The sequence below is a fragment of the Armigeres subalbatus genome, unplaced genomic scaffold, assembly GCF_024139115.2.
Source record: "Armigeres subalbatus isolate Guangzhou_Male unplaced genomic scaffold, GZ_Asu_2 Contig1190, whole genome shotgun sequence".
NCBI classification, from domain to species: Eukaryota; Metazoa; Arthropoda; class Insecta; order Diptera; family Culicidae; genus Armigeres; species Armigeres subalbatus.
In genome coordinates, this window is record NW_026941946.1 from 55,907 (window position 1) to 81,676 (window position 25,770).

The window sequence follows — 25,770 nt, forward strand, 5'->3', positions numbered from 1 at the left end:
ACCCAGGAATAAGTCCAAAAGTTCTTGCCTGAATTACTTTCGATATTTCTTTTAGAATTCCTTCGTAAGTGCTTTAAGGAATTCGCAAAATTGAACGAACTCAAGAATTCCTCCGAAAGTTTCTTCAAGAAATTCTACAGGAATTTATCCAGAACTTCCTTTGGAAATTCCTTGAGAAGTTTCTTCTAAAATTCTTCCGGAACTTCTTTAAAAATTACACTGGATGTTTGTCCATGAATTCCTCCGGACGTTCATTCCGCAATTCCTCCAGAAGATCTATCAGGCATTCGTTCGGAAGTTCCATTAGGAATTACTCCGGAAGCTGTTTCAGGATTTTCTCCAGAAGATCTACCAGGGATTGCTCTTGCAATTTCTCCGGGAGTTTCTTCAGGAATTCTTTCGAAACTGTTCCCTCAAAAATTCCATTTCTCCGGAAGTTCCTTTAAGAATTCCTCTGCAAGTTTCTCCATGAATCCCTCCGAAAGTTCCTCCAGAAAATTTTCCGGAAGTTTCTCCAGGATTTCCTTCGAAAGTTCTTTAAAGAATCCCTCCGGAAGTTCCACGATGAATTCCTCAAGGAATGTCTTTTTAAATTCCCCCGGAAGTTCTGGAATTCCTCTATTAGTTTCTTTAGAAATTCACTCGGATGTTCCTTCATGAAGGCTTTCACTCAGGCGTTACCCAGAAGTTCTTGCAGGAGTTCCTTACGGAGATAAACCAGGAATTCTTTCGAAAGTTCTGACATGAATTCTTCTGGAAGATCCTTCAAGAAAACCTCAGTAAGTTACTCCTGGAATTGCTCGGAAAGTTCCTCCGAAGCTCCATGAGGAATTTCTTCGATATATGGAAATTCTTTCGGAAGATCTTGTACTCACAAAGTTCTCACCGGGAAATTCATCCTGAAATATCTGCAAACATTTTTCAGAAAATTTTTCCTCGAGTTCCTCCAAGAATCCCTTGGGAAGTTTCTCCAGAGTAATACTAGAACTCTAGAGGAATCCCTTAAGAAACTTCTGGAAAATTTCCTGAAGGAACTTTCAGAGAAACTTTCAGAGGAAAAAACTTACCGAAGAACACTTCAAGGAACTTCACGAAGCGTCATGAAGCGCTTTCCAGAGGAACTCCTGGAGGAATTTCCATATACCTTTCGAAGAAATTCCTCATGGAGCTTCGAGGAACTTCTAAAGGAATTTCTGAAGAATTCTAAAGAAACTTCCTGAAAAACACTCGAAGGAACTTTCCGAGCAATTCAGGAGTAACTTACTGAGGTTTTCTTGAAGGATCTTCCGAGGAATTCATGTAAGAATTTCAAAACTAGGAAGTAGTAGAAACTTGTAGGAAATTATCAGGAACTTCCAAAAGCATCGTTGAAGGCACATCCGACGAAATTTGTGAAGTAACCAATGAAAAAATCAAAAAATTTCGGAGGAATTCTTGAAGATACTTCACAAGAGATTCCTGGACCAATTCATGGAAGAGCTTCTCCAGAAATTTTCAGAGAAGTTCCTGAGGAATTCCTGTAGGAACTTCCGGAGGGATTCTTGTAGGAATTCCAGGAGGAATTCTTGTAGGTACTTCCGAAGTAATTCCTGGAGAAACATACGGAAAAGTTCCTGAAGGAACTGCCGGAAAATTTTTTGAAGATAATTTCGTGAGAATACCTGCAGTAACTTCCGGAGGTATACCTGAAGAACTTGAGGAAAAATGTCCGAAGGAACTTTCTTTGCAATACCTGAAGGAACTTCCGTGGGAATTCCTGGAGGAACTTCAGAAGGATTTCTTTTAGGAACTCATGGAAGAATTTCTGTTTTAAGTTATGGATGAATACCTGAAGGAACTTTCGGAAAAATTCCTGGAGGAACTTCCAGAGGAATTCCTGGAGAAACTTCTGGTGGAATTCCTGGAGGAACTTCCGGGGGAATTCCTGGAAGAACTCCCGGGGCAATTTCTGGAGGAATTTCCGAAGGAATTCCTGGGATAACTTCTGGGGGAATTCCTGTAGGAACTTCCAGGGGAATTCCTGGAGGAACTTCCGGGGGAATTCCTGTAGAAACTTTCGGGGGAATTCCTGAAGAAACTACCGGGGAAATTCCTGGAGGAGCTTTCGAAGGAATTCCTGGAGGAACTTCCGGAGGAATTCTTGGAGGAATTCTTGGAGGAACTTCCGGAGGAATACCTAGAGGAGCTTCTAAAGGAACTTCTAACTTCCAGCGGAATTCCTAAAATAACCATTGTCATCATCATTAAAATAACTTTCGGAGGAACTTCTAGCGAAACTTCCAGAGAAAATCCCAAAATCCGGAGGAATTTCTAAAGGGGCTTCCGGAAGGAATTCCTAAAGAAACTTCCGGAGGAATCCCTAAGAGAACTTCCGGAGAAAATCCTAGAGCGACTTACGGAGGAATTCCTAAAGGAACTTCCGGAGGAATTTCCAAAGGTACTTCCGGAGGAATTCCTAAAAAAAACTTCCAGAGGAATTTCTAAAAGAAATTCCAGATGAATTCCTAAAGGAACTTTCGGAGAATTTCCTAACAGAATTTCAGAAGGTATACCTAGAAGAACTTCCAGAGGAATTTCTAAAGGAAACTCTGGAGGAATTTATAAAGGACTTCCGGAGGAACTCCTAACGAAACTTCTGGAGCAACTATTAAAAGAACTTCCGGAGGAATTCCTAGAGAAACTTCCAGCAGAATTCCTAAAAGAAATTTCGGAGGAATTCCTAAAAGAACTTCTGGAGAAAATCCCAACGGAACTTCCGGAAGAATTTCTAAAGAATCTTTTGGAGGGATTCCTAAAGGAACTTCCGGAGAAATTTCTAAAGGAACTTCCGGAGAAGACGGCTACTTTCTTTCACATTCCAAAAAGTTTTTTATATATCAGCATCAAGCTGGTGAGCACCAACCACGCAATTTATATAAAAATCACTTCTTGCTCCGACGTTTTGATGTCCATAAAGGTCCTTTTTTTGGTCCGATTGGAGGTTTTAATATCTCAGACAAAAACGTGTGATTTCAACAATTGCTCAAATCGGTTCACTGACGGCTGAGATAAAGCGATTCGAAAAAAGCATTCCGACTGTTTAGGAGGCTTGTTTGTTGGAGTGTTGAATTAAATTTCTTGAGAAATTGTTGTAATCTCTGTAATAGCTCTTAGTGACATAACAAAACTTTTTTCTAATAAATTCGGAGGAACTTCCGGGGGTATGCCTGGCGTTATTTCCTAGGTAATTTCTCGAGCAAATGCTGGAAGAGTTCCTAACGGAACTCACAAAGCAACTTACAGAAGAATTTCTGGAGGAATTTCTGGAGCAGAATTCCGGAGAAATTCCTAAAACTACTATCGCAGGAATTCCTGGGGAAACTTGAAGGAATAGCAACTTTCGGAAGAATTTTCCCGACAAACTTCCCAACAAACTCCTGGAGAATCTTCCAAAGGAATTCCTGGAGGAACTTCCAGAGAGATTTCTGAATGAACTTTTGGAGGATTTCCAGAAGAAACTTTTGAAAAGATTCTCGGAGTTACTTCCAGAGCAACTATCCGTGGAATTCCTAGAGCAGCTTTCTGAAGAATTACATAATTACATGAAGAAGTTCCGGAGATCCTTTGAAGGATCCTGCGAGGAATTCCTGGAGGGACTTTTGGAGGAATTTCTTGTTGGAACATTCTGAGGATCTCCTGGAGAAAATTTTGAAGAAATGATCTGTGCAACTTTAAGAGGGAATCGTTCATGGTGGATCTTCCCGAGGAATTCCTGCTAGAAGTTTTGTAGCAATTCCTGGAGCAACTTTCGGTGGAATTCCTGAAGGAACTTCTGATGGAATTCATGGAGCAACTTTCGGAGAAATTTCTGTGGAACTTTTGAAGTAATTCCCGAAGCAACTTCTCAACGGATGGGAATTAATAATTAAAGGCTTTTTTGGGTTTGTATTATTAGACAATTAAACATCTGAGTGCCCGGTTTTGCTTCACCTGCTGAGTATATGAACAAATTAGGCTATGCTTCGAATGTAAGTAAATGTAAAACACATTGAAATTTTCGAAGAATTTCTCTCCTCTGGTTGAATTCTTGAGCTTTTCTCTTTTGGACAAAACTACAAAATAGAAAACAAAATTTAAATTAATATCTATTTAATGGCAAGGAAGATATCAATTTAAGCCTTATCTTAATCTCGTGCCATAAATATCCAGCTGTAGTCCAACCGAAGTCGTATTGGCAATTGCCGGTTCAAATCCGACTTGAAGAATCCTTGTCCAACACCATGAACCTGTGAAAAACAATGTTTGAATTTTGTTTTTCCTTAAATTTATTATTTCAAATTACCCGCTTGACAGTTTGCCAAACTCCGATTGAACACAGAAAATATTTTATTTTTCGCCTACTTTTCTTCACGTTCTTCAATTGCCAACATTCCTTTGGTAATTAGATCAAATTTTCCTTGAGCTTTTTCCTTGCGATCTCCGTACTAAGCTTTAGTATAAATTAGGTTAAGTTTAGTTTAAGTTTAAAACCGAGGTAAACAACCCTATAGGGAAGTAAGAAGTGTTTTGGGGGATCGCGATGTGGTATATATGCAGGCTACCTATTCTTGCTCGTCTGATATCAAAGTCTAATATTTCTTTGTTTTTCTTCCCAAGTTTTATTTTCCTGTCTCTGTCTTATTGTTCGGTGTACCATCAAGCTCTGGTCATCCGGAAGATGCACTTTGACGAACCACAACTCGAGCACAACGCTACGCTCCAAGGTTTTTGACGTCGAATACCCGGATGAACAGCTGAAATACCCCAAACCAAAATCCCAACCCTGTTCATCCTGAAATTACGTAATCTAACCTTGAGTCGCCACGAGTATCTTGGTCAATGTCCCTTTCCCCTTACTAACTGTTAATAATAATGATATAGTTTGAGAATGTCATAAAGAGTCTCGGCTCCGTTAAGTTTTATACACGCCTGAGCCTGTCAAATAAACGCAATAGATAAAAAATAGCAAATAAAATTAGTTTAAAAAATATCGTATGTAATATCGTCTACCTCTGAATTTTCCAAATTACTTCAGAATTCTCACTGAAACATAAAAAATCTCAAAGGATTTCCAAAAGCTCTCTTTATAGTTTTATCCGGGGCTCCTCGATGGATGTTAAGTTTCTCTTCAAAAACATTGCTTATAATTTACTCAAATTAGAATTGAAATGTCTTCGTGGACGGATTCATACAATAAATATGCCAAGGAATCTTCAAACATGTTTCCACGAGTTTTTCGAAAAAAAAACTTCATTAGACGTTCCTTATAAAGGTTCATTGCATGTTGTAGTTCCTAACATCTAGTTGATAGTAGTTGAACTTTATTTAAACAAAACAATGCTGGAATTCCAAGGCTATTGATTCTCTTTTGGCAAACAACTAAAACCCTTAGCATTTGAGACTAGCTATGCCACTTCCTCACAAACAAATTTTTTTTTGATATTTTCCATTTTTTTGTTTCATTTAAACCGAAGGCCACATAAAAAAAAATAAACGACCTAAGTGTAATCAGACCAAATTTTTTTAAAGTATTGCAGTGGTTAGAATGTTTTCCTGGGCTTACTGTAAGTGCTGCATGGATTTATGTGAGCTTGTAAGGATTGAATTCTTGATTATCTGGAAGATTGTAAGCAGTTCGTGACGATTTTTAGATGTCCATAAACTCCACAGAGAGGGAATAAGAATCATTGCTCCGTAAGTGTACTAGAGCAGCGGTTCTCAACCTGGGGTACATGTACCCCTGGGGGTACCTTCGCTGGCCCTAGGGGGTACCTCGGACAAAAATGCGTAATGGCGGACGTATTACAATTCTAATCAAAACTCATTGTACCAGTTTTGATAATTGTGTATTTTTATTTCAAAAAATTATATTGTACATAATATGCAATGCGATCAATAAATTTCAATTGGATTCTGCCTTCCACAACCAGCACAATGTATGAAAGGCTGCGGAACAAAAGATCGAACGTGCAAAACGTGGAATGAACAAAATGATTTTTTTTCACTAGTGCTCGGTTGCTTCGTTGCAAGAGGATTAGAAGCACCCTTCTACGCATCTTGGAAGCCTTCTTCCAAGCAGCTCGAAGGTCTCCTTTCAAGAGGCTCGGAAGCCTCCTGGTCACTTCAGAAGCCTCCCTTCAAGTGGATAGGTTGCCTCCTTTCAAGAAGCTCGTAAGCCTCCTTTCAAGAGGCTCGGAAGCCTCCTTTTAAGATGATGATGATGATGGTTTGTTTTTGAGGGATATTAAATCAGGCGGTCATTCATCCCTATCTCCTTTTAAGAGGATCGAAAGCCTCCTTTTAAGAGGCTCGGAAGCCTCCTTTTAAGAGGCTCGGAAGCCTCCTTTTAAGAGGCTCGGAAGCCTCCTTTTAAGAGGCTCGGAAGCCTCCTTTTAAGAGGCTCGAAAGCCTCCTTTTAAGAGGCTCGAAAGCCTCCTTTTAAGAGGCCTCGGAAGCCTCCTTTAAGAGGCTCTCAAGCCTCCTTTTAAGAGGCCTCAGAAGCCTCCTTTAAGAGGCCTGGAAGCCTCCTTTAAGAGGCCTCAAGCCTCCTTTAAGAGGCCTGGAAGCCTCCTTTAAGAGGCGCGAAGCCTCCTTTAAGAGGCGCGAAGCCTCCTTTAAGAGGCCTCAAGCCTCCTTTAAGAGGCTCGGAAGCCTCCTTTAAGAGGCCTGAAGCCTCCTTTAAGAGGCTCAAGCCTCCTTTTAAGAGGCCTGGAAGCCTCCTTAAGAGGCCTCGAAGCCTCCTTTAAGAGGCCTGGAAGCCTCCTTTAAGAGGCCTCAAGCCTCCTTTTAAGAGGCTCGAAAGCCTCCTTTCAAGAGGCTCGGAAGCTTCCTTTTAAGAGGTTCGGAAGCTTCCTTTTAAGAGGTTCGGAAGCTTTCTTTTAAGAGGCTCGGAAGCCTCCTTTTAAGAGGCTCGGAAGCCTTTTTTTTAAGAGGCTTGGAAGCCTCCTTTTAAGAGGCTTTGAAGCCTCCTTTTAAGAGGCTTGGAAGCCTCCTTTTAAGAGGCTTGGAAGCCTCCTTTTAAGAGGCTTGGAAGCCTCCTTTTAAGAGGCTTGGAAGCCTCCTTTTAAGAGGCTCGGAAGCCTCCTTTTAAGAGGCTCGGAAGCCTCCTTTTAAGAGGCTCGGAAGCCTCCTTTTAAGAGGCTCGGAAGCCTCCTTTCAAGAGACGCGGTAGCTTATTTTCAAGAGGCTCGGAAGGCTTTTTTTAAGAGGCTCGGAAGCCCCCTTTCAAGAGGCTCGGAAGCCTCTTTTCAAGAGGTTCGGTAGCCTCCTTTCAAGTGGTTAGGTTGCCTCCTTTCAAGAGGCTCTTAAGCCTCCTTTTAAGAGGCTCGGAAGGCTTATTTCAAGAGGCTCGGAAGTCTACTTTCAAGTGGTTAAGAAGCCTCAATTCAAGAGGCTCGGAATTCTTCATTCAAGAGGCTTGGAAGCGTCCTTTTAAGATGCAAAGGAAGACTCCTTTTAAGTGGCTCAAAAACCGCCTTCCAGGCTCAGAAGCCTCCTTTCAAGAGGCTCAAAAGCCTCCTTCCAAGAGGCTCGGAAGCCTCCTTTCAAGAGACTCGGAAGCCTCCTTTCAAGAGACTCAAAAGCATCCTTTCAAGAGGCTCAAAAGTCTCCTTCTAAAAGGCTCGGAAGCGTCCTTTCAAGAGGCTCGAAATCCTTTTTCCAAAGGGCTCGGAAGCCTCCTTTCAAGAGGCTCGGAAGCCTCCTTTCAAGAAGCTCAAAAGCCTTCTTCTCTAGAGGCTCAAAAGCCTCCTTTAAGATGCAAAGAAAGACTCCTTATAAGTGACTCAAAAACCTCCTTCCTGGCTCAAAAACCTCCTTCCAAAAGGCTCGGAAGGCTCCTTTCAAGAGGCTCGAAATTCTTCTTTCAAAAGGCTCGAAAGCCTATTTTCAAGAAGCTCAAAAGCCTTCTTTTCTAGAGCCTCAAAAGCCTCCTTTTCTGGAGGCTTAAAAGCCTGCTATCAAGAGGCCCAGAAGCTTCCTTTCCAGATCCTTTCATGAGGCTCGGAAGCCTTCTTTAAAGACGCTCGAAAGGCTCCTTTCGTGAGGCTCGGAAGCCATCTTTCAAGAGGTTGGGTTGCCTCTTTTCAAAAGGCTCGTAAGCCTCCTTTCAAGTGGTTCGGAACCTTCCTTTCAAGAGACTTGAAACTCCATCAAGAGGCTCTGAACCCTCTCTACAAGAGGCTCAAAAGCCTCTAAATAAGAGGCTCGGAAGCCTACTTTAAAGGGATTCAAAAGCTGAAAGGAACTTCCTTTCAAAGGGCTCGGGCTTTCAGGATGATTGGAAGCCTAATTTCGAGAGGGGGTACCTCAACTAATGCAAAAGTTCGAAGGGGTACCTCTCAAGAAAAATGTTGAGAACCGCTGTACTAGAGAGTCAAAGGAGGTTTTTTGATGTCTACGAAAATACCTAAGATTTATTAAAAGGAATTAGAAAGATTTCTTGAAGCCCTCACGATTGTTCGGAAAGGGTCCAAAAGTCGTGTCAAAAGATACAAGATTTAGCACAAATTTCCATTAAAATAAATCAGGTCTATTGCGACTCCAGGAAGTCCGTGAGAATTTCAATTGGTGGATGAAGGCACCAGAAAGCTTATAACATTAATTGGAGCAAATTTTGGAAAGATGTGATCTCAGGTTATAATAATTGCGCATAACTATGTATTAACTTAATTCTTTGTGAATGACCAGAAATATCTACGATAGAATTATCTACATTTGTAGAATATGTTCTGCTTCGAGTGATTAGGCAAAGATTTTCATATGCTTCAAGGAATTTAAAAAAAACACATTTTTGATACCTGAAATTTTTCGAGAAATGGTTTGCAAAATCAGGGAAATTTTTCTTCTTAAATTTGATTCGACACCCTGTGCTAATAAACTTCCCGGAGGAAATCAGAAAAAATAGGATAGTTTCTCGGGTTAGTTTAGAAGTTTTTTTTTTCCTGGAAACGGATATTCGAAAAATATCCCCGAAAAACAATTGGAAGCTTTTCTAGAAGAAATTCGAAGAAATAAGAAAGAACAACAACATTTAATGCACCAGACCGATTAAAAGAATCCTTTAAAAATGCATTTTTTTCAGAAAATATGTGGAGCTGCTTCATAAATGCGTTAAGTATAACACTATAGAAATACTTTTTAGTGAAGGACAAATAAATAAAAAATGTTTCGATACTATCACTGTCACTTTTGACAGCCCAAAATTTATCAGCGGTTGTAAAATTTAGACATTTCTGTAGTCGCTGATGGTGATCTAGTCCATTCGTTCGTGTTCCCCAACCCCAATTTAAATAGCATCAGATAACCCTATATTTGGAAAAAAATGCATTACTTACTTGACAAACATCCATCGTAGCTTTTGTACACAGCAAATCGCAAATCCGTCGTATTGACGCCACCGACCTGCACGTGATTCTCCCCTGCCTCTGGCACCGGAATTAGCGATTTACTTTGTACCAGCTTCATCGGATACGTTTTGCGATCCACCAGCAAAGAACTCTCCTCGCCGCGTCTGGAGTAAAATATGGAATGCCGCGAGTCATCCATGAAGTTCTGCCCGATAATCGCCTCGTAAGTTGTGCCTTCGCGATCTTCCTCAATGACCAGATGATTCTCCGCATTGATGGCCACCATCAGATAGTAGCTTCGGTCATTCTTCGACTGCAGCAGCAACATCACTCGATTCGCTCGCCTCATATCGTTGCTGGAAAACGCCAACTGCAGCTGAACCCGTTCAATCTTTTCCGCCAGAGCAAACTTTCTCAGCAGGGTTGCCTCCCCGCTGAAGCTGGCCCCTTTTTCCTCCGAACAGAACTCACCCAAAAAGCTTGTATGCTCACAATTGCAGGAGCTTTCCTGTTTGGCAAAATTCTCCGTACAGATTCCACCATTCTTGCACGGCTCCGCGTCGCACTTCATCTGACAATCGTCCTGCACTCCATCCTTGACTACAAGAAGCAAATTAATGATCAGTAATTCAAACATATCCGAAATGCGCCTCCCACGAGCACTCCCGCCGAAGCTTACCGTGAGCATTGTTCTGCCGTGCCATCTCTTTCAGTGAAATCAAATTATCGCCCACCTTGAGGCCTCGAATGCACCCGATGTAGCCCTGCAGGTCCTCGGTGTCGGTGTTGGGTTTGAGCAGATTCGCCGGATCGTACCCGCCGATGTTGAACTGGAAATATTCCGTGGGTGGAGCCGGGGGTCGATGGGGCGAGAGGACCTCTGACAGAAGGGCGGAGAGGTAGGACATCGAGAAATGAGAAGAAATTTCATTATCGCCTTGGGATCTGGATTTATCGAAAGGAATGAACGGGTGCGAACGGTGTGTCGTTCTATAGGTTTTTGGTGAGAGAGCTGGGAAAAGATATCACAATGTTCCTAGAATGATTTGTGAATTGTGAAAAGTTGCCCGCTCAGTTTGAAAAACATTTTCTTAGAATCTAAAGACGATATTAATTAAGGGCACACTCCAAGCACTTCCGAATAAAGATATCTTGCGAGCAGCCCATTTGATTTTGAGCATGTCAGATAGTGAACCGAGTTGGAAAAGCCATTCTCAATCCCCAATATTTAGGCCATCATAAGCTTCTTATTCTGCAGAAAAACATCATGCTTGGAGCTTTTATGCAAAATTAATTAGTCTCGGTTAACTGCCGTTTTGTGTTCACTGCAAAAGACGTCTAGAACAAATTTGATTTTGGACGTTACTTGATTATAAAAAAAAATATTAGTAGGTCGAAACATCGTTCTAAGTTTTCAAGATTATTTTTTTATGATTTTCACGTAGATTCAAAAGGAGTCCAAAGTTATTCTGCTTTCGTCGAAAACATTATTAAATCGACCCCCCGCAACGGCTCGCGGGTTAATTTTCAACTGCCCTACATCTTACCCAGCTCCGGATTATTCCACGGTTTGTTGGAATACTCCTCCAGCAGTAGGTGGCCCCGCTCCACGGTGACGTTTTTCTCGTTGACAAACAGCGTCGTATTGGTCTCGGTCCGGATGACGGCCACCTGGATGCTGCGGGCATTGTTCAGCCCGTCGTGCTCCAGCGTTAGATTGACGATATCGTTGCCGTAGTTGTAGAGATACACCATCTGGTTGCCGTTCGTCAGGTATATCTGGATGAAATTGTTGAAGTGATCGTTCGCGTACAGCACGAACGAATGCCTATCGTAGGTGCGGAGATTTATTAGCAGCGAGGAATTTAATATGCTGCGAAGCTTTTCGCGCTCCTCCCGTTTGTCCTCGGCGTCGCTGATGTAGTTCCGCTTCAGGTAGGACTCGCGGCTGGTGAACGTCAGTGCATCTTCATTGATGTCTATTGTTTGCAAAAGCATGTCGGCGACGGGTCGGGGTGGGAAAATGAAAAGGATTGAAGAACGTGAATCTCGCTTTGCATTAGAGGAAGATAAATGACATCCATTATGGAATGGATTTCAATTGATTGCTTTTTGCCCTCCTTGTGCGCACTATGGGTCACTGGTTAAATTTTGGGTGGGATTTCAAGAGAAGTGAACTAAGCGGTCTAACGTTAAAAAAAAAAAAGTTTAATATCCGTTTTTATTTTAATAATTGACTCATAGACTTGAATTTTTTTTCTTCCGTGACCCACAGTACCTGACAAGTGAAACAGCACCGGCAAATAGAAAGCTTGGGGGAATTAATAACGTCTAAACGTGTCCCGCTTTGTCGTTTCATCTAATACGAATCTTGCACGCTCGTTGGCTCGTTTGCCGCTAAATAAATGTAGATTGGAAAATTAAGAGGATCTTACTCGTTTCGCAGTGTTGTCCTAAATGGGCCCATCGATTTTTGCAGACACACTCGAACGAGCTCCAGAGCTCTCGACAGTAGGCTCCACTCTTGCAGGGATTCGGAACGCACGATGGCCGGCAGTCTTTGATGATTTCCGACAGGTGAACCGACATGAAGCTGTAGATGTCCAGAATTTCCCCGTTGACCACCAGACCACGGAAGCATCCAATCAGACCTTGCTTGACGGTGTACTTCTTGGAGATTTCGCTGTAGGGTGATTTAAAAAATACATAAAGTCTTAAAAGGTTATTCGTGAGTTAATGCAACTTACGTTGGTGCTCCTCCAATGAACATGCTACCTTCGAAAGGACCAAACTCTTCCTCCGGTTGCAGATCCACCATCCGCGTATCGGTGTTGATCATAAATCGGACGTGGTGCTCGTTGTAATCGATCCAGATCTTATGCCACTCGCCTCCGTTCAGCTTTCGGTTTGTGTTGATCGTCAGAGTTTTTGGAGTGCCGGTGTTTAGGGTGAAGTTGAACGTGAGCTGATAGTCTCCGGTGAGGGCCACCATGAAGGACGGGAAGTTGGACCGAATCGGTGGCTGGAAAAGTAGAATGGCCTTTTCGCCAGTGGTTCGGAACGAGAAGGCTATGTCTCCCTTTCGCCATCCGGGAACCTCGATGAAGGATTGCGACGTGGTGAAGGTGACGACGTACTTTTGGGTGTCTGGAAACCGAAACAAAAATTACTACTTGAAACGGTGTCGGATCAATTGGAAAAATTGGTTGATTTGCCGAGCGCCGTTTGCTCTCTGTTTCTTTCTTTTTCCTTTACTTTTTACCTTCTTCCCCCCCTTTTTTATTCTTTAATCATTTTTTGTCCATTCTTACCTTCATTTTTTTAACCTCCGCCTTATTTCTTCTTTCCTCTATCCTTTCCTTTCCTTTTTTTCCTCCTCTGAAAGTTCCTCCAGGAATTCCTCTGAAAGTTCCTCGGAAAGTTCATTCCAGGAATTCCTCTGGAAGTTCCTCCAGGAATTCCTCCGGAAGTTCCTCCAGGAATTCCTCTGGAAGTTCCTCCAGGAATTCCTCCGGAAGTTCCTCCAGGAATTCCTCCGGAAGTTCCTCCAGGGATTCCTCCGGAAGTTCCTCCAGGGATTCCTCCGGAAGTTCCTGCAGGAATTCCCCCGCCAGGAGTTCCTCCGGAAGTTTCACCAGGAATTCTTCCGGAAGCTCTTCCAGGATTTTCTCCGGAAGTTCCTCCAAGAATTCCTCCGAAGTTCCTCCAGGAATTCCTCCGAAGTTCCTACAGGAATTCCTCCGAAGTTCCTCCAGGAATTCCTCCGAAGTTCCTCCAGGAATTCCTCCGGAAGTTCCTCCAGGAATTCCTCCGGAAGTTCCTCCAGGAATTCCTCCGAAGTTCCTCCAGGAATTCCTCCGGAAGTTCCTCCAGGAATTCCTCCGGAAGTTCCTCCAGGAATTCCTCCGGAAGTTCCTCCAGGAATTCCTCCGGAAGTTCCTCCAGGAATTCCTCCGAAGTTCCTCCAGGAATTCCTCCGAAGTTCCTCCAGGAATTCCTCCGGAAGTTCCTCCAGGAATTCCTCCGGAAGTTCCTCCAGGAATTCCTCCGGAAGTTCCTCCAGGAATTCCTCCGGAAGTTCCTCCAGGAATTCCTCCGGAAGTTCCTCCAGGAATTCCTCCGGAAGTTCCTTCAGGAATTTCTCCAGAAGTTCCTCCAGGAATTCCTCCGAAGTTTCTCCAGAAATTCCTCCGGAATTCCTCCAGGAATTCCTCCGGAAATTCCTCCAGGAATTCCTCCGGAAGTTCCTCCAGGAATTCCTCCGGAGTTCCTCCAGGAATTCCTCCAGAAGTTTCTCCAGGAATTCCTCCGGAAGTTCCTCCAGAAGTTCCTCCAGGAATTCCTCCGGAAGTTCTTCCAGGAATTCCTCCGGAAGTTCTTCCAGGAATTCCTCCGGAAGTTCTTCCAGGAATTCCTCCGGAAGTTCTTCCAGGAATTCCTCCGGAAGTTCCTCCAGGAATTCCTCCGGAAGTTCCTCCAGGAATTCCTCCGGAAGTTCCTCCAGGAATTCCTCCGGAAGTTCCTCCAGGAATTCCTCCGGAAGTTCCTCCAGGAATTCCTCCGGAAGTTCCTCCAGGAATTCCTCCGAAAGTTCCTCCAGGAGTTCCTCCGGAAGTTCCTCCAGGAGTTCCTCCGGAAGTTCCTCCAGGAGTTCCTCCGGAAGTTCCTCCAGGAATTCCTCCGGAAGTTCCTCCAGGAATTCCTCCGGAAGTTCCTCCAGGAATTCCTCCGGAAGTTCCTCCAGGAATTCCTCCGGAAGTTCCTCCAGGAATTCCTCCGGAAGTTCCTCCAGGAATTCCTCCGGAAGTTCCTCCAGGAATTCCTCCGGAAGTTCCTCCAGGAATTCCTCCGGAGTTCCTCCAGGAATTCCTCCGGAAGTTCCTCCAGGAATTCCTCCGGAAGTTCCTCCAGGAATTCCTCCGGAAGTTCCTCCAGGAATTCCTCCGGAAGTTCCTCCAGGAATTCCTCCGGAAGTTCCTCCAGGAATTCCTCCGGAAGTTCCTCCAGGAATTCCTCCGAAAGTTCCTCCGGGAATCCCTCAGGAAGTTCCTCCAGGAATTCCTCATGAAGTTCCTCCAGGAATTCCTCAGGAAGTTCCTCCAGGAATTCCTTCGGAAGTCGCTCCGGGAGACTCCTCCAGGAATTCTTCCGGATGTTCCTCCAGGAATTCTTAAGGAAGTTCCTCCAAGAATACACCCAGAAAACCTTTGAAGGTAATTTCGGAAAATCATTAAAAAGTCCTAGACATTCTTCCAGAGATTCTCCCGCTTTTTCTCCTAGAATTATTTTCGAAATTCCTTCAGAAATTTTCCCAAAACTTGTCCAGGAGTTTCCGAGGAAATCTTTTCAAGAGTTTTTCCAGAAATCTCTCTAGAAACCGGTCTTAAAATTCCCTTTCCAAAAATTTCTATCGAAATTCGTAATCTCAATTCCCACAGAAATTCCGTAAGGTATTCTTCAGAAAATTGCTATAGGGAATATCCGAAAAAGTTGCTGAAATATTTTATGAAGCCATTCCTGGAGGATTTCTAGAAGAAGTTCTTAAAGACAATCGAGAAGAAATTTCTGGTTTGAATCCCTGAAGGATTTTATTTTGATAAATTCTAAAATATCGGGTGGACTTCCTGATGGGCTTCTAAGAGGAATTCCTAAAAGAGGTTCAGAAGCTGTTCGAGAAGATTTTCTAGAGAGGCTATTGCTCTTTGGGCTGCGAAATGGTGAGTTGACATCCGGGAAGGGGCGCCTAACATAGCTCTGGTCCTCCCAAGTTCCAATACTCACGCTTCCACGGGTCTTCCGATGACAATTGACCGCCAGCTAAGGGTTGCGTACTTAGCTGGTAGTGCAGCCTGGGCACTGTTGTCCTTCTGACATCAGCTAGAGTGAGAGGGTGCGTACTGTGGGGTCTGCCTAGGATGTGGTGGGGTTCGACAGTGGGCTCTGTTGAACTTCTATAAAAAGCTGCATGTGTCCCCAAGCAGGCCCTATCAAAGCGACCGTGTGCCGCTCAAAGCGCACTAGCCTAGTCCTGGTGTTGGGTGGGACTTTAAACAAATATGACCTGACTGATCGAGCGTCTGTCCACCAAGGAGGTGCGGCTCCAACAGCGTCTGTTCTGGCATCCAGCGGCTGAGTATGAAATGCTATTCCCCGGAAGCTATACCTAAGATGGCAGCCCCATCCCGGTGGATAGGGAACCTTGGGCCAACAACCTACTGTTCCCGAAACATCAATTTGTTCGAGAATCCGATAATGAAAGAATACGGACTGATTTTACGGCGACGACTCTTAGCGCGAAACAACGGACACGAATAGGAACATGGAACGTTTTAACCCTAGCCCAGCAGGGTAAATTGCCACAACTTGCCAATGAGGCACGCCGCATGAAGCTTGAGATCCTGGGACTGAGTGAAGTCCGTTGGCCAAACTTTGGAGAACACAGAACGCCGTCGGACAAGTTCTGCTATACTCTGGTTTACGAGGTGAACACGCTCCCCGGCATCGCGGAGTTGGCTTCCTACTAAGCGCTCAGGCACACTCTGCGCTTATGAAGTGGGAACCTATAAGTGAAAGGATAATCGTTGCCAGATTTAGAACACGGGTCCGAAACCTTACTATAATCCAATGTTATGCGCCAACCGATGCTGCCGATCTGCAAGACAAAGAGAACATTTAAAGTCAACTCAATGCCGTCGTAGATAGAATTCCGAAGGGTGATATCAAGATCTGTTTGGGCGACTTCAATGCGAAGATCGGATCCGACAACTCGAACCATGAGCGCATTATGGGACGCCATGGTCTCGGAGAAATGAGCGAAAACGGAGAGCTGTTCGCAGAATTTTGTGGTAATAACGACATGGTGATCGGGGGATCGCTCTTCCCTCATCGACCGGTTCACAAGGTCACGTGGGTCTCCCGTGACGGCTTTACAGAAAATCAAATGGACCACATCTGCATCAGCCGAAAATGGAAACGGAGCCTTCTTGATGTACGGAATAAACGTAGTGCCGATATCGCGTCTGATCATCACCTCCTCATCGGCGAAATACGCCTGCGCATTGCGCGGATTCGTCGGCAGGAGGAAAGAGTTGGACGACGATTCAACACACGCCGACTGGAAGATGCCACGGTGAAACGGTCCTTCGTTGAAGAACTGGAGACGCGTGCTGCAGATATTTCGGAAGGTGGCAGCGTGGAAGACCAATGGACCGCCATCAAGAATGCCTTCATCACCACCAGCGAGAACAATCTGGGCGAACTACGCACCCAGAGAAAACAATGGATCACCGATGAGACCTGGAGGAAGATAGAGGAGCGAAGAGAAGCCAAAGCCGCGATAGAGTGATCGAAAACCAGAGGAGCCAAAGTCTTAGCCCGTCAACGATACGCGGCTCTTGAGAAGGAAGTAAAACTCTCATGTCGACGGGACAAGCGAGCGTGGGCAGACTCTCTGGCCGACGAAGGAGAGAGAGCCGCCGCAACCGGGGACATTCGCCTCCTCTACGATATCTCACGACGCTTAAGCGGGGCGAAGATGAATGCAACGATGCCTGTGAAAGACGCGAATGATCAGTTATTGACCGACCCAACTGACCAGCTGAAACGCTGGTTCGAGCACTTTGAACAACTTTGCCAGCCAGGCCATCACCACCTCGGCATGACCTGCCTAGGATCCGACGTATAACACGCGTCAATACCGAAGCTCCATCACTGCTAGAGATTCAAACAGCCACCCAAAGCATGAAATCGAATAAAGCCCCAGGGTCGACCGCATATCAGCCGAGATGCTCAAAGCTGACCCCATGACATCCACTCAAGAACTGCATCGTTTATTTCGTAATATCTGGGACACCGCAACTTTCCCGTTTGACTGGATGCAGGGTATCTTAGTGAAGGTGCCCAAAAAGGGTGACCTGACTGTATGCGATAACTGGCGAGGCATTATGTTGCTGTGTACCGTTCTCAAAGTTCTGTGCAAAATTATCCTAGCCCGGATTCAGGAGAAGATCGATGCGACTCTCCGGCGGCAGCAAGCCGGATTCCGTGCCGGAAGATCCTGTGTGGACCATATTGTCACGCTCCGCATCATTTTGGAGCAGGTCAACGAATTCCAAGAGTCCCTTTACTTGGTATTCATTGACTACGAAAAAGCTTTCGACCGTCTCAATCACGAGAATATGTGGGGCGCCCTGAGACGCAAGGGGTTCCTGAGAAAATCATCGGCCTCATCGAAGCACAGTACGAGGCCTTTTCGTGTAGAGTGCTGCACAATGGGGTCCTGTCCGACCCTATCCGGGTCGTAGCTGGTGTGAGGCAAGGATGTATTCTATCACCGTTACTGTTCCTCATCGTAATCGATGAGATTCTGGTAGATGCGATTGACCGTGAACCAAACCGCGGGCTGTTATGGCAGCCTATAACCATGGAGCACCTAAACGACTTCGAATTGGCGGATGACGTTGCACTACTCGCGCAACGGCGCTCTGATATGCAGAGTAAGCTCAACGACCTTGCCGATCGCTCCTCCTCGGCAGGTTTAGTCATCAACGTCAACAAAACCAAATCGTTGGATGTAAACACGGTGACTCCTTCCAGTTTTACAGTAGCCGGGCAACCAGTGGAGAATGTTGAAAGCTTCCAATATCTTGGTAGCCAAATGGCGTCAGACGGCGGTACCAAAATCGACATAGGCGCACGGATCAAGAAAGCAAGGGCTGCCTTTGCGAGTTTAAGAAATATCTGGAAAAACAGGCAGATAAGTGAACGCACCAAAATACGAATTTTCAACTCTAACGTGAAATCTGTGCTGTTATACGCTAGCGAAACATGGTGTGTATCAGTGGAGAACACTCAACGGCTGCAGGTGTTCATTAACAGATGCCTGCGGTATATAATTCGGGCCTGGTGGCCTCACAACTGGATCTCAAACAACGAGCTCCATCATCGTTGTCACCAGAGGCCGATAACAACAGAAATTCGGGATCGGAAGTGGGGCTGGGTCGGCCACACTCTACGTAGGGGCGGAAACGAAATCTGTAAGCAAGCATTAGACTGGAACCCAGCGGGACATCGCAGCAGAGGCAGACCCAGAGGCTCATGGCGGCGAAGCCTCAATAAAGAAATAAAAGAAGTCGACCGAAATCTAACCTGGCAACAGGTTAAAGCGATAGCCGGGCATCGCTCAGGATGGAGATCTTTCAAGTCGGCCCTTTGCACCACCGGAGGTGTACAGGATCCATAAGTAAGTAAAAAAAAAGCTATTGCTCTTTATTCTATTTGTTTTTTAGTGTTTTTATGTTTTTGTCTTTTTGCCGAGTGCAAGATCGGTCTTCTGATTTTGTTTTCTGAGATCCAGGTGTTAATTTTTGTTTTGTGTGGTCGCAAATCAATTAGCGCCGTGTTTCATATCGGATGCAATTTTTTCGAGATCCAGTCTTTTTGTCTTTTTGTCTTTTTGTCTTTTTGTCTTTTTGTCTTTTTGTCTTTTTGTCTTTTTGTCTTTTTGTCTTTTTGTCTTTTTGTCTTTTTGTCTTTTTGTCTTTTTGTCTTTTTGTCTTTTTGTCTTTTTGTCTTTTTGTCTTTTGTCTTTTGTCTTTTGTCTTTTTGTCTTTTTGTCTTTTGTCTTTTTGTCTTTTTGTCTTTTGTCTTTTGTCTTTTTGTCTTTTTGTCTTTTTGTCTTTTTGTCTTTTGGTCTTTTGGTCTTTTTGTCTTTTGTCTTTTGTCTTTTTTGCCTTTTTGTCTTTTTGTCTTTTTGTCTTTTGTCTTTTTGTCTTTTTGTCTTTTTGTCTTTTTGTCTTTTTGTCTTTTTGTGTTTTTGTCTGTTTGTCTTTTTTCTTTTTGTCTTTTTGTCTTTTTGTCTTTTTTTCTTTTTGTCTTTTTGTCTTTTTGTCTTTTTGTCTTTTGTCTTTTTGTCTTTTTGTCTTTTTGTCTTTTTGTCTTTTTGTCTTTTTGTCTTTTTGTCTTTTTGTCTTTTTGTCTTTTTGTCTTTTTGTCTTTTTGTCTTTTTGTCTTTTGTCTTTTTGTCTTTTGTCTTTTTGTCTTTTTGTCTTTTGTCTTTTTGTCTTTTTGTCTTTTGTCTTTTGTCTTTTTGTCTTTTGTCTTTTTGTCTTTTTGTCTTTTTGTCTTTTGTCTTTTTGTCTTTTGTCTTTTGTCTTTTTGTCTTTTTGTCTTTTTGTCTTTTTGTCTTTTTGTCTTTTGTCTTTTTGTCTTTTGTCTTTTTGTCTTTTTGTCTTTTGTCTTTTTGTCTTTTTGTCTTTTTGTCTTTTGTCTTTTTGTCTTTTTGTCTTTTTGTCTTTTGTCTTTTTGTCTTTTGTCTTTTTGTCTTTTTGTCTTTTTGTCTTTTTGTCTTTTTGTCTTTTTGTCTTTTTGTCTTTTTGTCTTTTTGTCTTTTTGTCTTTTTGTCTTTTGATCCCAGACGTGTGTTTAATCCATTATGAACGTGAAAAGTGAAGTGAGAAGTGAAAAGTGAGGAGTGAGAAGTGCGAGAGGAGAAGTAAAAGTAGTAGGAAGCTGAGACGTGAACAGTAAGAAAAAAGATGTGAGATGTAAGAAATGAAAATTGAATTCCTCCATTTTTTCTTTTCCTTTCCCTTTATTCCTTCTTCTTCCTTCCTTTGCCCTTATTCACTTTTCCTTTTTTATTCTAGCCTTTTTATCCCTCCGTCATTTTTCTTCCTTTTTTCCTCCTGCCTCCTTTCCTCCTTTCTCTTCTGCCGTCTTCCTTTTACCTTCTATCTTCTTCGTTATTTCTGCTTTCTTCCTTTTTGCTCTTTCCTTTCTTCTTCATTCGTCTTCCTTCTTTCTATATCCTTTTTTCTTTCTTCCTTCATTCTCCTTCCTACCTTGTCCCTTCTTCACTTTTTATTCATTATTATTCGTTTTTCCTTCTTCCTCCTTCCTTATTTTTCCTTCCTTTATTCCTACTTCCTCCAAATTTCTGTTTTCGTCCTTTCTCCTTATTTCTTACTTCTTTCTTCTTCCTTTTCCTTCTGTTTTGTTTTTTTCCCTTGTTCCTTATTCATTCTTCCTTCTCCTTGTTTTTTTAAGTTTTACATTAAGTTCAACACAGCTCTCTCTTCTTACTTTTCCTTCTTTCTTTTTCCTTCTTCTTTCCTATTTTGTTTTTCTTCCTTCTTCCTTCCTCCTTTTCTCTGATTACTTGTTCCTAACTTCTCCATTCTTCCTTCTAATTTCTCTCTTATTCCACCTTCCTTTTTCCCTTTTTTCATCCTTCTATCTTTATTTTCCTTTTATTTTCCTTTTTCTTTCTTCATTTTCCTTTCTAAATTTGTCTTCTCTTTCTCCCTTCTTGTTTCATTGTTCTTCCTTCTTCCGCCTTTTTGCATTTTTTCTCGTTCTCCTTCCTCTTTCTTCCTTCTTCCTTCCTTATTGCATCTTCCTTCTTCATTCTTCTATCTTTTTTCTTCTATATTTTTTCATCTTTTTCCTTCTTTTTTTCTTCCTTACTAGTTCTTACTTTTTCCTTCTTACATCTTTCTATTTCCTTCTTCCTTCTCCTTTCATCATTTTTGCTTCGTCCTTTTTCGTTCTTCTTTCTTTCTCTTCCTTCTTCCTTTTCCCTTCTTCCTTTTTCTGCCTTCATTGTTCCTTTTTCCTTGTCCCTTCGTCCCTTAATTTACTAAGCCTAAGACGAGCGCTCAATTAATTTTGAACGCCTTAGAGCAACAATATTGTAATTAAATCGATAATGCATCCGCCCACATAAGACTCAAATAAGTGCTCAATCCACTGTGAAAGCTACAAAGCAACTATATTGCACTCAAATTGAAATAGTGTCCGCTCTAGGGAATGGGACGAGTGCTGAACCAGCTATGAATGCCGCAGGCAAACAATTTGGTACTCAAATTAATTCTCATCTGAGTCCTGTGAGGGTGGGCTCATGGGGCTCAGACGGGTGCTTGATTCACTATGCAACGCCTTAGAGCGATTTTTTAAATCCCTCCTCTCCGAAGAATAACATAAAAATATTGACCAGTAAAAAAAATTATACACACTTGTTTCCACGCATTCAAGAGGTCCCAGCGTAATACGACCCTGCGATTTGTCGTTAAGAATCTCCTTCTGCTGTAAAAAGTACATCTGCGTAATACCAAGATTCGTCGGTTCTCTGAAGTATCCCTCGTCCGATTGCCATTTGTCGGAATGTGCGTCGCAATTACATGTCGCACTTGAGTCAATACAGCTCTGTCCCACTGAGCAGGGGCAAGTGCCTCTGAAAAGCAATAAATTACATTGAAGGAAACATTTCACACACCGTACATTTAATTGTCTCACCGCTTAACCTCTCCGAGCGAATCAACTGTGATGTTGTTGAAGGACGACTTGAACCACGTGGCCGAGTGCAAATCCAGTGGCGCTTGAATGCAATCGTACTTGATGTACTGAGTGCAGTAAAGGGAATGCGAAATCAGCTCCTGCAGCATCTCGGCATTGAACTCTCGGTACTGGATCTGGAAGCTGAAATCCTCGTCGTTGAATGACCGCACATCTACCTGCGACGGTAAATTATGCTCCACAATCGTCTTCGTCGCATTCGTCAGGCTTTGGAAGTCGCACTTAACCCTTGCCGGCGGAAACACCCCGTTGCCGTCGATGTCAATCGAGTAGACGTCCGACTTGGAGAAGCCCAGCAAGGCAAGCTCTTCGCACGTCTTGCGGTATCGGGTGAAGTGACAGTTCTTGCCAATATATCCGGTGTCCTTGCAGTCGCACGTCGTGCTGTCGTCTTTGACCGAACACTTGCCGCCGTGCTCGCACGTATTGGGCTTCTTGCAGGGATCAACGTACTTGCAGTTGTCCAGCGACACGTCTCCCACCACCCGTTCGCTTTTGACCAGGAAGCGCGGCTCGATTTCCACACCATTAATTTTCAAATCTCGCAAGCATCCGACCAGACCGGACGCGGCTGCCTTCAGGCTGCTTCCGATGATGAGCTTATCGCCGACGTTGAACGACAGCCCGTACAGCTGGGTGATAGAATGCCGAAAGTCGACAACAAACGTTATTTTGCCCTGGGCGTAGGTCAGTTGAATCGCATGCCACGACGTCGGATTGTCGATCTTAATGTAGGTGTTGTGGGTGATGTTGCTGTTTATGTCCGGGTTCAGGTCGAAGCTGAGCCGGTCTGTCGATAGGCGAATCTGGAATGGGGTAAATGAGAGGAATATATGATGCTGTTTAATTGCGTTGAAGATAATAAACATAGTTGTAACAAAGCATGGATTGAAGTTTATGGTGCATGAATAAAATTTCTTTTTTCCAAGAACGTTGGATCCATTCTTTCTCCAATTTAATTCGCAAAACTTTAACTAATTAAACATTTCTCGTGATCTAAATATTTCCAAGGAATTTGAGTTCCAAATTATCGTCAGAAGATTGACTTCAATGATTTAAATGTTCCATAAGATAATTCGATCAAAACACAAGCATCCCAGAGGTTTGAGTGAGGTGTTGATTTACTTCAACCGTGAATTTTCGAGTCTTTATAATTAATCAAACTGTCTGTTTACCTTCATCTAAATGGGCAAAACGTTTTAGTTGAGAGAGTGTTTAATTTCCATTTCAGTAATCTGTTTTGGTTCAGAATCTTGTCATGAATCGTTGGAGATACACGTACGCAGTTTCACTACCATCAAATTAGTCCCTTCCGCACCAACATCCATCTTCTAGCCACATGGGTATCGAATGAACCACAAATAAATAGACACAGGTTTGTTGGTCTCTAATACAGCCCGACCGAAAAACTGGACGCCCCAAAGGACACACATCCAATCCATCTATTGTGGCATCATTAGCAATCCTTTATTCTTCGTTTACTCAGTTGGACCGATCCAACACTGAATTTCATTCAATTTGAGCCGACATCAAACCCCGAGCTCACATGGGACATGATAGAAAAAGGGATACCTCATTCATGAAATTCGTTGTGGTTTCTAAACTAACCAGCATTTGAAAGAATGATGTTGCGTACGACGAAGAAGAATGGATCCATTTATGTTACCGAGTTGAAGCAACATCTTAAATTCCAAGTGTGTGTGTGTTTAGCACAAAAAATATCGAAAATTTCGAATGAGACAAAGATCACATGATGATAAAACGAACTGGTGTAAACTGATCCATAGTCGACTGCCATGCGCAACTGTGTCCAAAAGAAGTGTGTCACAAGAACGGGAAGGAAATGCTCTTATCGTGTTTTTAATATTTTATTACAACACACCGGAACATCACTTTCGGCTGGGTTGTGAACCGGAAGCATCTAGCCGGGACGTCACCCATCAGAATTCAGAACACTCGCTTTTCTCTGTTTGATGGTCGGTATTGGGTGAAGCAAACTTTCCAACTTATACATATGCGATGCGGGAAACGAGAAACACGAGCATAAAAGTGTTTTCTTCTAGGAATTTGGAAACCAGAACCAGGCACATGTCAGCCTGAATGAAATCATTTTATAGTCCCTTTTATGGGTCTGTATTTGCTCACGCCTTCACCCCGGCTAAACAACACACGGCCGTGGTGATGATGGGGCGTTGCGTTTCTTGTATCTTATGAATAAGTTCGACCGAAGGAAATCTTCGTTCGCTAGAATCGTACGCCATCGTCACATTTTGGGGATAAGTTGAACCGTCCACCCGCAATAATTTGAAATTGCGATAGCGTGCGAATTGGTGGGTGAGCCTGAGCACACACTTCACACCACATATCTGTCATAAATCAATTTCTGGTCATTTTAAAGAATATTTATTGATTTTTGAAGGCCAAGCTTTTTACGATAGATCTTTTGAATTATTGCGTTTTTAAAACCTATGTTTGACTTATTGTTTGAAACTTCTCTTCGTTCTGATAGCAATAAGAAGGACATCTTGTTTTCGTGGTGCAATGAAGAAAAAAAGGAATTTCTCAGAATGATTGATTTTCTTCACTTCGTTAGAAATTTTATGTTCCGATTTTTCATATCATAGAGCATCCATATTCATAGGTTGTTTTGCAAGCTTATTGCTTATTGCAATCGGCTTATAGACGACTCGCTACTTTCTGTTCTATAATATATTTGTGTACAATCTATATATGTAATACATTATAGCATAGCATAGTATAGCATTATAAAATGTGTCTTTCTGAGAAAAATTTTCACTTATTCGGGAATTCCGGATGATCGTCTGGGTGTATTTTAAGATCACAGATGGTATTTACTAATGGTTTTATCCACACAAGGCCAATGCAAATGGTTATGACAAAATCGCAAAGTTCGAATAGGAGCTGTGTGGTTTGAATTTTGGAAGGACTGGGATCCCTCGTCACGAGACTAGGATTGATGGATAGTACAAGTATGGAATATATTGTCGAACGTTGGGCTACAGTTCTTCGTTAGAAGAGTACTCGGCAGGACTTAGATGAATAAAGCAATGAAGATGAGATAGATGTTTCAGCATTAAGCATTCTCACGAAGAGTGTAGCTTTATGAGAAACAAGTGTCAAGGCCCAAGTGAAAAATGCTTCGTCGATTCATGTTGCTCGAACGAAACAGTTCGAGAGCGAAATAAAATACACGGCTATGCCGAGTCTCTTGTCTCAATGCAGTTTCTATCAAAAGAGGCGCCAATTTTCGACATAGTATAGATTTTTGTCATATAAAGGGCGGGCTCTTCTCCCCACCTATTGGGTCAATCTGGGAAAGGAGGGCTAGTTTATAATATTGTATGTACGAACTTTCTTCTGGAAGGAGATTCTCTATTCCTCCCGTGGATTCGCATAAGTGTCTCTGCTTGTGGAACCACCCCACCCATTTTTGGCCCCTCATACAGGAGTCTGATTAAATACAAACAGTAGTATAATCATGGTCCACACGATTTGGCCAGATATGGCCAGTGCTGTCGGCTGATGCCTTGCTACAATAGATGGTAGTATCATCATCATCATCTTCATCAGTATAGATTTTTGTCATATTCCACAATGCACAGTGGTTGAAATCCCGAAAAACGTGATCGTCAGTTTTTCGGTATGAAATCGTGCTTTAAATGGCATAGTATGTTCAGCAAGTATGTTGCATACATCGAGGGGTATCATTTGAGAAAATTTTATTTTTGATTAATTCACCTAAAAGTGAGATAGGAATTTTAATTTTTTTCAAATTTGTTGAAACAAAATGGCGTCTTTGGTAAAGTTGTCAGAAATAATGTACAGAAAAACTTTGTCAAAGACACTATGGGTCTATCTATTGAAACTAACAAAATATAATAATAATATAATATATATTTTTTGTCGCTATTTATAAATATTTATCTTATACCAAAGAATGACTCGAACATGCTAAAAAATAGTTATTTTTCAATAACAAATATCTGACGAGGATACAATGAGATACAAATGAAACCACTTGTAATGGAAA

At 42.7% G+C, this 25,770-nt stretch overlaps 1 pseudogene; it reads right to left on the minus strand.

Annotated features, from left to right (window-relative positions):
- Nucleotides 1–25,770, minus strand: part of LOC134202362 (axotactin-like) — a 218,256-nt pseudogene that overhangs the window by 34,359 nt on the left and 158,127 nt on the right.